General features: G+C 42.8%; 1 pseudogene; it reads right to left on the reverse strand.

Moving 5' to 3' along the window:
- Window positions 1–11,279: 11,279 nt before the first annotated feature.
- Window positions 11,280–15,367, reverse strand: LOC106027951 (ubiquitin-fold modifier 1-like; annotated as a pseudogene).
- Between the last annotated feature and the right edge of the window lie 464 nt (window positions 15,368–15,831).

Below are 15,831 nucleotides of genomic sequence, written 5' to 3' on the forward strand. Positions count from 1 at the left end.
ATAGGAGAATGAACTTCAGATCCCCAGTAATGATATTATCATAAACTACAAGGTGTCTGATAGACCCTTTCCACCCGAGAGCTCCTTTGGCCCTTGATAACGCCCTTTGGGAGGAACCATCACCGTCTCTACTTTATGGATGAAGAAGCAGGCTTGGGGGGTAACTCTCCTTGGTGATGCAGTCAGCAGCTTTCATTCTTTGGTGCCCACTTCTGTGATATTTGGGGAAACCCTCCCCCCGAAGAATCAAGACTGCTGGGCATGGTTGCACATTCCTGCAATCCCAGCACTGGGGAGGCTGAGGCAGAAGAGTTGCCATGAGTTCAAGGCTAGCCTGGGCTATATAAGCGAGTTCAAGGCCAATCTGAACTACATAGTGAGACCTTGCCTCAAAAAGCAAACAAACAAACAAACAAAAAAAAACAAGACTATCTAATGCTATAAAAGCTTTAAAAGGGGGCTGGAGACATAGCTCAGTAGCACAGCACCTGCCTGGCAAGCCTGACACTCGAGTATCTCCTCAGAATCCCTTGTAGCTAGGATAAAGGCACATGACCACTCACTCTACTAATCAGGCACTCATGCCATGGTGACTCAGCATAAATACCCAGGGACATAAAATGACAGGGTCTGTGCAGAATCTGCCCTGGTGGCAGGTGTGTCACATCCTCTATTTCAAGAAGCAGCAATGCTATAGGCAGCATCATTAAGAACCATCCGTGAGGGGCTGGGGATTTAGCTCAGCAGCATAAACGCCTGCCTTGCAAGTAGGCAGTCATGAGTTCGATCCTCAGTACCGATAAAAAAGAAAAAGAAAAAAAAAAAAAAACTATCCGTGAAGCTGGATCTGTGACTCAACAGTAGCAGCATGGCATCTGTGGCAGGCTGGCACCTTCGTATGACTTTAGCCTACCTGGCAGCGTACCTGTTAGCCTGGCTCCAGGTTTTTTTTTGTTTTGTTTTTTGTTTTTTTTTTTTTTGGTACAGGGATTGAACGCGCGACCATGCACTTACAAGGCAGGCACTTATGCCGCTGAGCTAAATCCCCAGCCCTGGCTCCAGTTTTCTGACAATGCCAAGAACTTCGGATCCCCTGTTCTGCTTAAATCAGCAAAATCACATCCTGCTGTGTTAGCAGAGAACTTTATCTCCGTGAGAGATTAGTTCATGGTCGCCCCCCTGGAAAGTGGCTGAAACTGGAACCCAGGTCTCCAAAGTGCTGCTATTGCATGCAATTGTTTATAGCTAAGACTATGTCACCAAAGGGTTCCACAAAGTGCTGTGGCGTCAGAGAATTAGTTACCTTCAATTACAGGCATCCCAGAGACCTCATGACTTCGCAAAGGTTAATAAAGAGACATTTAGAAAGAGACCAGGAAGGCGGGGATACAGCTCAGTGGCACAGTGTCTGCCTGGCAAGCATGAGGTCCTGAGTTTGATTCCTGGTACCAAAAATAAATACACAAATAAAAATAAAAAGAGACTAGGAGACTAGATAGAATTTTATAAGTAAATTTTTATATCAAAGTACAACACGGGTACACAGAACTTGAATGTATTCATAGTTTAAGTTTTTTTCACAAACTGATCACACCCTTGCAATCAGCATAAAGATAAAGAAATAAAACATTACTTCACCCAGAGGCCTCCCTCCTCCTCCTCCTCCTCCCTGTAACCACCACCCTGAGTCCTACCGCCCTACAGCACCCTGAGTTTTTCTGTTCTGTTGATCTAAATGTAACTCCTTCAATTTTTTTCTGTCTTCCATATGTTTCTCTTTTGAAAGATTACTCAGGCTATTTGGGTCTATGTATCTCCATATAACTTAGTGTCCTTTGTGGATTTGGGTTTTAGAGTAATACTGACCTCCTAGCAATTTTGAGAAGGCAAACAAGATTTTAATAGGGATTGCATCAAATCTGTGGTTCAATTTAGTAGTACCATTTTAAGATTTTTTTGTTTTTGTTTTTGAGATCAGGCTCTTGCTAAATTATCCAGGCTGTGTTTGAACTTTCGGTCACCCGACCTTAGCCTCCCAGAGTGCTGGGATCACAGGCGTGGGCTTCCATGCCCAGCTAATACCAAGTCTTTTGATCCATGAGCATGGATGTCTTTATCCTGTATTTTCTTTACCTGTTTTCAAAAAACTTTTAAAGTTTTAAGTGTTTTTTAATTAAAATTATTCCTATTTATTCTTTTTGATGTTATTTAAATGGAGCTTTCTTAATTTCCTTTTCAAATTATCCATCACTAGTACAGAAGAATGTAATTTGTTAAATTTGTTGACTCCCACTGGTTTTTGGGGGAAGTAGGGGAATCTTAAGGGTTACATATGTGATTGTCTTCTGAAATAGAGATTTTACTTTTTCTTTTGTAATTTGAATGCTTTTTTTTTCTTTTCTTTTCTATTGTTTCTCTGCCTATAACTTCCAGTACTGTGTTGAACAGAAGTGTTGAGAATAATCAGTCTTATCTTTTTCCTGATCTCAGGGGAAAACAAGTCACTATTAAGTGCAATATTAGCTCTGAGTTTTTCATAAGTGGTCTTCATTTGGTTGAAGGGTTTTTATCAGGAAAGAGCATTGGATTTGTGGAATGCTTTTTCTGCATCTGTTAAGAAGATAATCACTTGTCTTTTCTCCTCTATTCTTCTGATATGATATATTACATTGATTGATTTTCATATGTTAAGTCACTTTTGTATTTCTGAGATAAATCCCACGTAATCCTGGAGTAAATTTTTTGGTTTTTGATATAGAGTATCACTATGCAGTTCAAATCGGCCTCAAACTCACTGAGATCTTTGTGCCTCCGCTTCCCAAGTGCTAGGATTACAGGCATACGTCACCACACTGGGCTTTGTGAATTTTTTTACATATTGCTGGCCTTCGCTAGCAGTATCCGGCTGAGGGTTTTTCTGTCTATGTTTATAAGATACAGTGGTCTGTAGCATTATTTTCTTATGATGCCTTTGTTGATTTGGGTTTTAGAGTAATACTGACCTCCTGCAGTAAGTGTTCCTGCCTCTTAATTTTTGGAAGTGTTGGTGTTGACTTCAAATATTTCACAGAATTTACCAGTGATGCCATGTGGATCTGGGCTTTATTTTTGTTGCTTATTCATTTTGTAATTTTAATACAATTACAATTCAAACTGTTGTTAAAGGTCTATTCATATTTTCATTTCTTCTTAAATCAGTTTTATTGATTTTTGTCTTTTTAGGAATTTGTTGGCCAGGCTATAATCCTAGCTCTCAGTAGGCTGAGGCAGGAGGATTGCTGCAAGTTCAGGGTCAGCTGGGCTGCATAGGGAGTTCAGGACCAGCCTGAATCTAGTGAGACCCTGTCTCAAAAAAAAAAAACGAAAGAAAAGAAAAAGAAATTTGTCCATTTTGTCTGAGTTAGCATTCAATTTTTAGTGTTCCGCTACAATTCTCTTTGTTTCTAAAATACCAATAGTGGTGCCCCTTCTTTCATTCTTGATTTCAGTAATTTGAGTGTTCTTTTATCACCCCCGCAGCTCTGTTTGGTGCAGCTAAAATTTTGTCAATTTTCTTTTCTTTTCTTTTTCCTTTTTTTTGGGGGTGGGGGTGGGGGGGTAGGACGCTATCCTCACATAGCTCAGGCTAGTGCTGGCCTTGGTGTGTACCCCAGACTGGCCTCAAAATTGAGATCCTCCTCAGTTTCCTGGCATTGGGATTACAGTATATGCCACTAACTCTGGCTAAATTATTGTACCGTTACAAAATTGGGGGGTTTTTTTGTTGGTTTGTTTTTTGAGACAAGGTCTCACTATGTAGCCCAGGCTAGGCTCAGACTCACAGAGATCCTCCTGCCTCACCCTCTCCAGTACTGGGATTATAGGTGTGTGCCACCATGTCCAGCTTTGTTGGTTTTTTCCTGTGGTAATTTTCTATTCTATGTCTGCCTTTCTAAATCTCTTAATGGTATTTTAAATGAGTAGTCTGTGTGTGTATGTGTGTGTGTGTGTACTGAGAATCGAACTCAGGGCCTCACACTTGCCAGGCAGGTGCTGTGCCCCTGAGCTATATTCCCAGCCTGAATGGTATTTTAAATGAACACAACTTTTTAATTCAAATATTGCATCAATCAACATTTTCCTTTGTATCCTGCCTAAGAAATCTTTGTAACCTAAAAGTTATGAAGATTTTTCTCCTTCATTTTCTTTCAAAATCATGTTTCTTTTACTTTTTCCATTTAGATATATGATCCATCTGAAATTGATTTGGGCTGGGGATATAGCTCAGCAGCACAGCACCTGCCTGGCAAGCACAAGGTCATGAGTTCAATTCCCAGTACCAAAAAAGAAAAGAAATTGATTTGGGTTTGGGTTTGTGTATAAGGTAGGGTCAAGATTCCTACTTCCTAGATTAAGATATATTAAGTACATATAGCAGCTCCCTACAAGGAATACAAGCATTACATAATACCAACATTTGCTAAAAAAAAGAAAGAAAGAAAGAAAGAAAGAAAGAAAGAAAGAGAAAATAAGAAAGAATATTTAAAATATTTAAAATATTTAAACAAAAGCTGGGCATGGTGGTACATGCCTATAATCCCAGCACTTGGGAGGCTGAAGCAGGAAAATTGTTGTGAGTTTGAGACCAGCCTGGGCTACATACTGAGATCAAGGCCAGCCTGAATGCCATAAATTGAGACCCTGTCTCAAAAACAACAACAACAAAAAAAAAAAACCCAAAATTTAAACTAAACCAGGCATGGTGGTGCACACCTCTAATCCCAGCATCTGGGAGGCTGAGGCAGGAGAATCTTTGCAAATTCCAGACCAGCCTGAGCTACAAAGTGAATTCAAGGGCAGCCTCAACTGCATACTGAGACCCTGTCTCAAGAAGACAAAAAAAAAGTTTGAACAGCAAATATCATGTATGTTTTATCATCAAAAAAGCATTTCAAGTGGCCACAGAGTTGCTCTAGAGACTCAAAGATACTATGAGGTGCTAAGACCTGGAAATGCTCAGAAAATGTTGGCCGTCTGTATCCTCTTTTCATCCTCCTCCCCATCATCAGATTTTCAGGTTCAGAAAGGAATTCAAGCTGACCTGATCCAACCTCGAGTAGGGGCACAGCCACCGAGCCTGTCCAGCATGGCAGCCACTAGCAGCCTGGGCTCTTGTGCCCTTGCAGTGCAGGTCTTTCCAACTGTGACATGCCACAAGTGTAAAGTGAAAACTGGTCTTCTGGCTGGGCTCTGCGGCACATCCCTGTTATCCTATAATCCCAGCACTCAGGAAGCTGAGACAAGAGGGTGGTTGTGAGTTCGAGACCAGCCTGGGCTACAAAGTGAGTTCAAGGCCAGCATAAACTACACAGTCTCAAAACATTAATTAAATTAAATTAAAACACAACCTAGAACACATTCTTTGTGACAGGAGGAAGTTCCAGGTGATGGGTAAATATCTTGGTGAGGCATCTAGTTCCTGTCAGGCGCTATCTCTCAATAAATCTTTCCTACTTTTTTTTTCAAGACAAGTTCTCACTATGTAGTCCAGGCTGGCACTGAGCTCACTATGCAGTCATGGGTGGCCTCAAACTCACAGTGACCCAAGTGCTGGGGTTACAGGTATGCACTGCATCTGACATCTGGCAGGTTTTGTCTGTCTTATATCAGAAGCACTCCAATGCTTGGCAACTTCAAAGCAAGGGGGAGCCACCACAAGTGCTGGAGCAGGGAAACCAGGAGACCACATCCGCGCTCTCAGGAAATACATCCTGCCACGGTGTGCAGAATGGGTTGGTGTGGGAGAGACTGGAGGCAGGGAGAACAATTTAGAGTCTATTGCGAGAAGTAACAGGCGCATCTGTGGATCTGTCGGCTGTTAAATGCCTATTCTAAATAGCCCTCCAATTGTCAAGTTTTTCTTCTTTTCTTTCTTTCTTTTTTTTTTTCAGTAGCTATTTGTGGGTGTACAGTAACCCATCAAAAATGTCTCCAGGAATCGCTCAAGCCCACTGGATGGGAGTGCACAGCAGGGCCATTGTCTCAGTTCTGTAGCCCTTTGTCCTGGGACACCGTCCCCTCCTCGGAGAATTTCCTGGCAAAGATGCAAAGAGCTGGGCTCATCCTGTAGGACGATGACATATCCCGGTCTGGGACTCTGACGACTCCACACTCACGAGAGGCAGGTAGAAGAAACAAGCCTGACCTTCAGGTCGCTGCAGTCTAAATCCTCCTTGTCTGGGGACAGCCTGATTATTATCGTGGAGGGTTCCTTCCTGGTTTATGTTCCGTGTCTCAAATAGATTTCTCCTGAGCTCTAGTGCTTTGACACTGTGCATTGACTGGTCTCAGAGAAGTATAACAATTTTTTTCCAGCTTTACTCTCACTGGGAGTGAAGAGATTTAAAAAAAAAAAAATCATTGAGTAGGCCGTGGATTTAGCTCAGTGGCACAAGTGCCTGCCTTGCAAGTACGTGGTCGTGAGTTGTAAGACTTACAAATATATAGGCGGTTTGCTCTACATTATAAAGGCCAGGAGAGTCCTGTTGGTTTTGTTTGTGCTTATACCGCCTTCCGCGGTAGCCTCTTAAAGCTCTTTCCGATCTCTTCAATCACCCTAAGTTAAACCCCTGTCACTTCTGCCCATACACTGGGACAATCTCCCAACACCTCTCCCACTGTCTAGTCGTGCCTCTGAACAATACTGTGTTGATCTTCTAAAACCAAGTGACATCAGAGTCAGTGCACAGCTGTAATCCCTGTGTGATCAGGCTCGCCCATCAAATGTTCCCAGGTTTTGTGCGACTCGTGTTTCCTTCAGGAGTTAAATTCCAGGTTCTTCTTATCGAACAAAGAATCGAATTGAACAGGCAACAAGCACTGTCAAAACTTATTTGAAAAAAAATCAAGAGTGAGAGAGGAACTGTGGAGTGAGGGTGACCTGAGTAATTAAGAGGTTGCTTTTCCCTCTTAATTACAGATGAAGGTTCATTCTGGAGACAGCAGGGCAGGCTCTCCTGAGCAAAGCTCTGCTAACAAGCTCCTCTTGGTGTCTGAGTCCTTTTATAATATCCTAATCTCAAGGAAATGCACAAGAATTTCTACATTTGGGTCTTGAGCAGTGTTGCTGGGATCCCACATCTCAGGTGGAGGCCGTTCTATTGAAAATCTCAAATTCTCAGAAGTCTATGTGCAGGGCTTTGGAACTGTTCTAGGATCTTGTAACTAACAGTTCATGCCTACTTCCCACACAGCTTTGTGACATCCTGATCCCCTATGTCACCAGCACTCAGGAGTCTGAGCCTGTGGATGGTCATGAGTTCAAGGTCTTCTTGGCCTCCATAGTGAGTTCAGCTCCAGACTGACCTACAAAGTGAGATCCTGTCTGAGAAAAACAAAGATAAACAACAAACACTAAGCAATATTTCATTCTTCTAAAAGTATCTGTTGGAGTCTTATTTTATTGTGGGCAAAATCCTAAGCATTTATAGGAAGTGAGAAAGTTGTGACAGGTGATATCCTGTGTGATCTTGTTGCAGGCAGCTGAGTTAGTTAGAAATATTATAGGCAGTGAGACAGGGCCAGGTCCTCAAAGGAGCCAGTGCAGAAGCCCAGGATACCTTGCAACTGCTGGGGAGACTGATGCCTCCTGCTGTGGGCCAGGCCTCAAGACAAAAGATCAAACAAATACACTCATATCCTAAGGACTGATATTGTAATAGTTTTCTGTCACCCTGAGGAAGCCAGAAGTCACCATCCCAACCCTCTAGGGAAGAGTCGGGGCTTTTTGAGAATGCCCAATTTCCATGTGACTCCCTTCCCCATTTGTATCCAATTTAATCAATTTTACCTGAACTACTAATCTTATTGGCTAACCATAATTCTGTCCACCTTATGCCCGTCTGCCTTGTGAGTTCCCATCTTCCCCCACCTTGGACCCTTCTCACCCCATGATTTTACTCTATAAAAGTCCCTGGAAAAGACAGAGTCCTTGGCAACCTGCTCGGGACCCCTTCTGCCTCTCTCAGACAGAAGCTTGCTTTCTCTCAATATATTCTCTTCTTAACCTCTGTTGTTCCTGAAGTTCATTCTTCAATTTTATAGAACATGAACTCGTACCAGACACAGTAGGTCGGAGTTTCGTTCCTCTGTATCAATCTCACCCCCCAGGACCTCCTCACCTCTTAAGACTCGTTCCACTGCCCACATCTACTAGCCTCCTCCATGTCCCTTGAACATCCAAACAGCCTCCTGATACCACATGGTGGATCCATGACAGACAGATGCGAGGATCTTGGGTACAACAGGCAAAGAATTGCAAGTGTACCCCCAATGGCAAAAGAAAAGGTAGCTACATTCATTGAAGATAATGGGAAGACAGGGCTGCTCGGGGCAAGTCTGCGCCAACAGAGACAAAAGGTAGCACCAACAGAAAAGTGGTTTGTTACAACAGGAAGCTAGCAAGCATGAATTTTAAAAGCAGTGCACCAAGCCCAGTTATCTCTCATGACATCTCTAGATAATATTTGCAGAAATGATTGACAGTGGCTGAGTCATCTCCAGGGCTTCCAACATGCAAGCCTGTCCCAGAATCTACCCAGATTAAATTACATACATGAGATGCAGGCCCTGTGCATGAACCATTAATAGAGTTTGAGTGAGGGAAAATGGGACAGAAGTTCTGGTCACAAGATCTAGCAGATTGTACCTAGAGCTACAGAGATTTCCTGAGTCTTTGTTATTTTTATTTCTGCTTCTACTAGAATGACAGAAGGAGGATGAGGCCTGGGGTGTTGCCCAAATTCAGTTGGGTGGAAAAAAAAAAACCACCTTGGGCTAGGGATTTAGCTCAGCAATACAGGCTCCTGAGCCCTGCATCTGGGGCCAATCAGAAAGTCCCAACTTCCATTCTTCTGGTGCACAGCCAAGCAGGTTTTTGATAGGATGGTGTAGATCTGAAGTCAGCCTGAGGAGTGGGAGACATATAAGATGATGGCCGGTACCCCTGTCACTACTGTAAGGTCACTAGTGGTCTGCTGTCACCCTGCAGAGCATGCTTCTTTTCCTACTTTGGTTGACCCACACTCGCCCTGCAAAGAATATTTCTTTTGCTACCTTTAACATAGCATCTCACTACTTTTGTGCATATCTTGACAATTTATTCAGGACAACAAAAACCTGCCCACAGCACCCCAGAACCTCAATAACATTTTTGGCAAAGCCAGCCAGCTAAGGCCCTCTGGGCATAGTTTTGTTTCTCTAACGTGTGGATTTCGGCAAAGAAGGAATGAGATAGAAGATTAGGGCATGGCAAAACTGGTTGGGGACGTGGGGGTGACCTGTTAATTATAAGATCTTGTACACAATCACAAACCAGTTCCCAAACCCCTACGCATGGACTTCTCACTGAGAACTCAAGTAGGTTTGCGATGGGAAGGCCTAGACCTGCCATCAGCCTGAGGCATAGCATCCAGCACCTCCCCTCAGGACTGTAGGTAGAAGCTCCTGTAAGTTTCCTCAACACTGGGACAGCAGGAAAGGACAGAGACTCCCCAAAGAGCCTGCAAGCATGGTTTCCCTTATGATATCCCGTCCTGCTTTCTCCACGGGGTACTTTTATCTTGCTTTTCCTCTGTTACTCAGGCAAAGCTCACTCCACACAGCCCTGTTTCTTCCTCACTCTTTGATTTCTTTCTTTTTTTGTACCAGAATTGAACTGATAACCCTGCACTTGCCAGGCAGGCATTGCACTGCTGAGCTGTATCACTGGCCCAGGTTTCACTTTTTCAAATAAACTTTCCTCCATTTTTAGCTTGTGTTATTCAATTCTTTGTTTCAGGTGAGAAAAACCTGGGAACTAACTCCAGGAGATATTCTTGTAATCCACAAGTGAGACCCCCAGAGTTCCCAACCTCAAGCCCAAAAATGGGGCAAAACATGTTTTTTAAAAAGCAGCGCTGATTTATTCTATCCTGGGCCCAGCGACACAGTGCAGTTGGAGTTTGAACCTGATCTTTGACATAGTTTACCAATTTGTTTATAATACAAGGCCCAATAGGAGGATTAACAAAGGTCTTGCAGCTGCCATTATTAAAGCTGTTAACCAAAAGGAGAAAGAAAACCAACATTTAAATTTAGACAGAGGCCTCCTTGGGATCTCCACAAGGGAGAACACAAGATTATCAGTTACATTTGGCAATCTTAAGCTTTAAAGAGTCCTTGGAGGGAGCGACAGTACACTTATCTTTAGGTTGATCGCCTTCGGAAGCCAGGACCTGCTTGAAGTGGGAATGATGAATCCAGGCAGGCTTTCTGGCTACTTTGATGGCAGTTGGAGTGCTGAGGACTACAGTGTAGGGACCTTCCCATCGAGGCTCAAGAGATTCACGGTGATGCCGCTTGATAAGGACTGGTGTCCCAGGCCCCACAGCAGGGCATTTGTCCTCGCAGTGGGCCTCAAGCAGAGGATATTGTTGTCGAAATAACCAGTGGATGGAAGTCAGAACGGGCTGAAGAGTCTGGAGGGACTTAATAAGATCTTGATTAGCTAAATCAGCTAATTTTTTCTCAGAAATCTTAGGGATAAGAGGGGGAGGTCTCCCATATAAAGCCTCAAAAGGGGAAATACCAGTAACGTAGAGGGTACATCTCCACATGAGAGGACAAAAAAGGAAGGAGACTCACCCAGTTTTGCCAGTTTCTAAGGCCATTAGTTATTACCATCTTTAAAGTCTGGTTCATCTGGCTGCCACATAATCAAGTCTCTTGGAAAGATAGGCAACAGGCCTCTGCCAGAGTCCCAAACTCTGGGTCAGTCCTATGGCTCCTAGAAATTCTCGTACTTGCTTTTAGTCACAGGGACTGGAATCTGTTGGATGGCCCTGCATCCGCTGAGAGGAAAAAGTCTTATTTTTCTTTATAGAGAGTCTAACAACCAATGCAGTTTTTCTGCCCAGCAGAAACCTCTTAAGCCTGGTCTTTAGGGTCCTCCCGGTTGTCAAAAATCTTTTAAGCAATCTCTAATAACTGACTGAAGGGCATTTCCTCAAATCTCTCAAGCTTTTGCAATTTTTGCTTAATATGAGGGGCCAACTGGGTTACAAAGGCAATATTAATGGCCCTTGCATTTTTAGGTGCTACCGGTGTATAAATGTGATAGGCCTTTTGCAATCTTTTCAGAAAACCCCGAGGGAGACTTATTAGCCAATTGCCTCACCTCTGCTATCTTGGGCACATTGGTGGGTTTTCTGGAGTGCCCTAATGGCTACCAAGAACAACTGGCGATACTGATCGGAACCTCCTTACCTCTGGTCGTCCGACTGGGGTGGGACAAAAGGAAAACAGGGTTCTGGCATTCTGGATCAGAGGGCAGGTTTTATCTGGATGGCACACTGCTTTTTTTTTGCCCCAAGGTACCAGGTGGCAGGCCATTGTTTTACTGAAATTATATACTTAACAAAAAGGGCTTTTTCATAGGTAACAAAATTATTTGTGCCTCATAATCTCCCAGATGTCCACAGCACACGCAAGAACTTGTATTTTATCTCTATAATCTCCAATCACATTAGGCACAATAGTTTTTTTTTTTAATTTAGATTGGCTTTTTCCAGTACAAGCCAATTGTTCCTTTTTCTCTTTTTTTTTTCCAGTAATCAAAATCTCTACTCTGTCTTTATAATCTATAGCATTCCTGGAAATTCCCCTCCCCGCAAACTCACAGTATTGCAAATTATCCTGTTGGGCTCTTTGCTCTTGATTTGCCACATAAAGCTGGCTAAGAGCCCCCAACAATAGCCATGCCACAGAAAGCATTTTTTCTTTTACATTTTTGCTCTAAGACAAACCACTTTTTTTTACTTTACCAATCAATTACTTTTTCTCTTTCTTTAGACAACATTAAAACTTTTAACAAAATCCTTGAAGATTTTCTTTTCGTAGTCTAAAACATATTTAATAATTTCATACCTTTTCACCACATTAAAATGCTACATTTTAAAAACTGTAACTTTTTTAATTGGCTCAATTACAGTATGACCTGTTTTTACTTGGTAAAGTTTATATGATTTTCAAAAACCAGAAATATATTATATATATATGTATGTATATGTATATATGTGCACATATATTCACATTTTAACCAGAAAGAAAAAAACTTTTTAAAGACATGCCAAGGTTGCAAGTAATCAAGGACTAAAACATTAAACAAGGCACCACAAAAGACAAGACTGATAGGATTATTTCCAAAAGACGAAAAGTATTTCCAAAAGATGAGAAGTATAAAACAAAAAGTGGGCTTTATTCTGAGAACACGGAGAGAGATGACCGGTACCCCCACCACCACTGGCATCCGGCCATCTCTCTGGTGGGCATGTGGCGTGGGGGTATGTAAGTAGCCTCGGTTTGGGGTGGAACCTAAGGCAGGCATTAGGGATGCACAGGTAGCCCATTGGTCCTAGGTTTGGCGCCATAGGTAAATTCCCAGGGGCGGGAAGATGGTGTCACAGGTAAATTCCTAGGGGGTGGGGGAAATAGGGGCTTCCTGCTTCCGGTTGAGGCTTTCCTGGCTACAGTGTCCTGTCTGGGCCAAAACCCTTTCAAAGACCAACATTAAAGACACAAACGAAAGTTTTTTTGTCCATAGTTTAGCAAGCTAAAAGGGAAATAATTTTTATTATGAACCTTGAGTCTAATAAGCCACATGGATGCTGCAACAGAAATGGGCAAGGAGCCCCTAAATTAGTAACAAAACTTTTTTTATTGGTAGCAGGGATTGAACTCATGACCTCACACTTGCCAGGCAAGCGCTTATGCTGCTGAGCTAAACCCACAGGCCCTAGTAACAAATTTAACAAATTCAAATGGTCAAAAAAAAAAAAAAAAGTTAGTAACAGATTCAAACAGGTAGATAACCCCAAAGTACAAAAAACACTAAACACCAAGACAAATGGGCAAAAATGAGCCCCAAAACACAAACAGGCCCCAACGCCACACACACACACACACACACACATGGGCCTAGGCCCCCCACACGGGCCTAGGCCACACACATTACAAACGGGTAAGAGCCCCCAGAATCCAGTGCAGAAGGAGCACTAGCTCATCTGCTGTCACTGTGTGCATCCAAATTATAAACAGGCAAATGGGCCAAAGCCCAAAGTTATGAATGGTCCCCAAAGCTCTAAATTACAAAAGGGCAAAAAAGCCCCGGAAGTTGTCTCATTCTATCTGCAGTTACAAATGTGCACTCAGATTACAAACAGGCAACAACAACAAAAAACAAATACTTACAGATGTTTAGCTGATTGATCGGTGACAAAATAATGGGAGGGATCCCCCAGTACTCCCAGACGAGCCCCCAAATCTTGTAATCCACAAACGAACCTCCCAGAGTCCAAAAATGGGGCAAAACATGTTTTTTAAAAAACAGCACTGATTTATTTTATCCTGGTTCCAGCGACACAGTGCAGTTGGAGTTTGCAAAAGCTGTGTGTCTCCCTCAAAACTTTCCAGACTTTTTGTAGAAAGCACAGTTTACAAAGTAAGGGGTTATGGGCACGGATCAGGAAATCTGCTAAGGAATGAGGAAGACCTTTGTTTCCCTTTGCAGAGCACAGAGAAGTCTAGCAGGAATTAACAATCTTTTGTCAACCTATTTTAGCACTCAGTTTTAGCTAACATCTGTTATTTGTAGAGGGCAGCAGTGGTTAACATATCAACTAGGTCAGGTTCCCAGGGATTTGCAATTCTTTTTTTTTTTTTTTTTTTTGTCTTTTTGAGACAGTTCAGGCTGGCCTTGAGCTCACTTTGTAGCCCAGGCTGGTCTTGAACTCAAAAGGATCCTCCTGCCTCAGCCTCCCAAGTGCTGGGATTACAGGCATGAGCCACCACACTCGGCTCGGATTTACAATTCTTTACAGCAGGGAGCATTGATTAACATATCAATTAGGTCACCCAGAAATAATGACACATACAGAGCAGTATGGTGGCATTACAGGTACTTTGGTCATATAACTTAGGCATTGCTTAACACAAACATAATGAAGCTCTTTTTGCTAGCGTACAGCAATATGAGCACCATGAAACCCCATAATGTCTAATTGGCAAGTCACTTTTAGCAAGAGCTAATGGAGTTCACTGCTTTACTTTCTTTTTTCCCTTTTCTCTCTCCTAGTAGGGTCCTGATCCCCTTCTTATTTTGTTTGTTTTTATTGTTTGAGGTAGGGTCTCACTATGCAGTTCAAAATGGCCTTGAACTTGCTGGGATCCTCCTGCCTCAGCCTCCTACATACTGAGATTAGAGGCGTGCACCACCACACCTGGCCCCTGATCTCCTTCTCATCCCTTCTCTCCCACTTGGGCTTTCATCTGTTGAAGGGTTAAAATCTTTTATCCTTTTATCTCATGCTTCTGGGACTAGTTCCCTGGTGTGTCTCACCTTGAGGGAGGGGAATGTGTTACAGGCAGCTGAGTCAAATAGAAATATTATAGACAGACAGGGCTGGGTCCTCAAAGGAGCCAGAGCAGAAGACCAGATACCTTGCAACCTTGGAGGGGGTAGACACCTCAGTTGCAGGCCAAGTTTCAAAACAAAAGGCAAAACAAGTGCAACCACACTCTAAGGTTAAATATCAAGGATTGATATTCTAAATAGGTATCCATCACCTCAAGGAAGCCTGAAGAAGCCACTAATCCAACTGGCCACAGGCCAAGGCCCTGTTGCCCCTTGCTACATGACTCATTTCCCATTGGATCCTGATTTAATCAATCTTACCCAAGCAATTATACTCATAATCTTATTGGCTGCCCATAGTTCTGTCCCACCTCATTCCTGCCTGCCTTGTGAGTTTCCATTTCTCTCCAATTTGGACCTGCCTCCCCTTGAGGTTTTGCTCTAAAAGCCCCTAGAAAAGACAGAGTGTTTGGAAACCCACTTGGGTCCCCTTCTGTCTCTCTCAGACAGAGGCTTTCTTTCTCTCAATAAATATATTCTGCTTTTAAATTCCTTTATTCCTAAAACTCATTCTTTGATTTTAGAGAACAGGAAATCATACCAGACATTTAGCAGGTTGGGAGTTTCTACAACCAAAAGAAAAATGGCAGTTTTTAATTTGAGAGGTAATTGTATGTGTCCAGTAGCAGAGATTAGTGACTTCCAACACAATCTTAGGGAGAATTTGCAATTCTGAACCATGCTGTAGAAAAATATTTCCAGCTGTCTGTGCAGGACTTATTCCTTGGTAATAATTGCACTTGTTGCTGAAGGAAACTTAAACTCTTCTGCTGCAAGATTTAAAACTGTCATGAAAGGCACATTTTCAGAGAACCCTGGGCACTTGGTACACAGCTGTGGATCCGACATCAGCATGATCTTAAAGGAAACCTTGGACATGGTGCACCAGGCCTGGACAGACATACCACCCCAACTCCACAACCTACCCACTTCTGGGCAATTAAGGAAGCCCGTCTGATCTCTTAAGAGTTTCTTATTTCTTCGGCTGGGTGACTTAGCTCAGCTGCATAAACATCTGCCTGGCAAGCGCAAGATCGTGAGTTCAATCCCTGGTACCACAAAGAAAAAAAAAAAAGAGTTTCTTATTTCTCAAAGGATCAGATGGAGCCCCTCCAGCAGGTTCTACCCTAACCGTTTGTCAACTCCACCCTGATCTTTTAGGAGTTAATTCAGGTAGCTATTTGGAGCCCAAGGATATGAGAGTAAAGCTCCAGTATAAATTACTGTACATTTATGGCGGTGGTCTAACATGGCGGAAGGCCAAAGCAGGAACCACTTCGTCCTTCTTCTTCAGCTCTAATTGCGACTCCCCTTCCTGTTTGCACACACAGAGAATTCCGGTT

The sequence above is a fragment of the Cavia porcellus genome, unplaced genomic scaffold (genome assembly GCF_034190915.1).
Source record: "Cavia porcellus strain 051 isolate PalLab524CR breed Dunkin Hartley unplaced genomic scaffold, mCavPor4.1 scaffold_25, whole genome shotgun sequence".
NCBI lineage: Eukaryota > Metazoa > Chordata > Mammalia > Rodentia > Caviidae > Cavia > Cavia porcellus.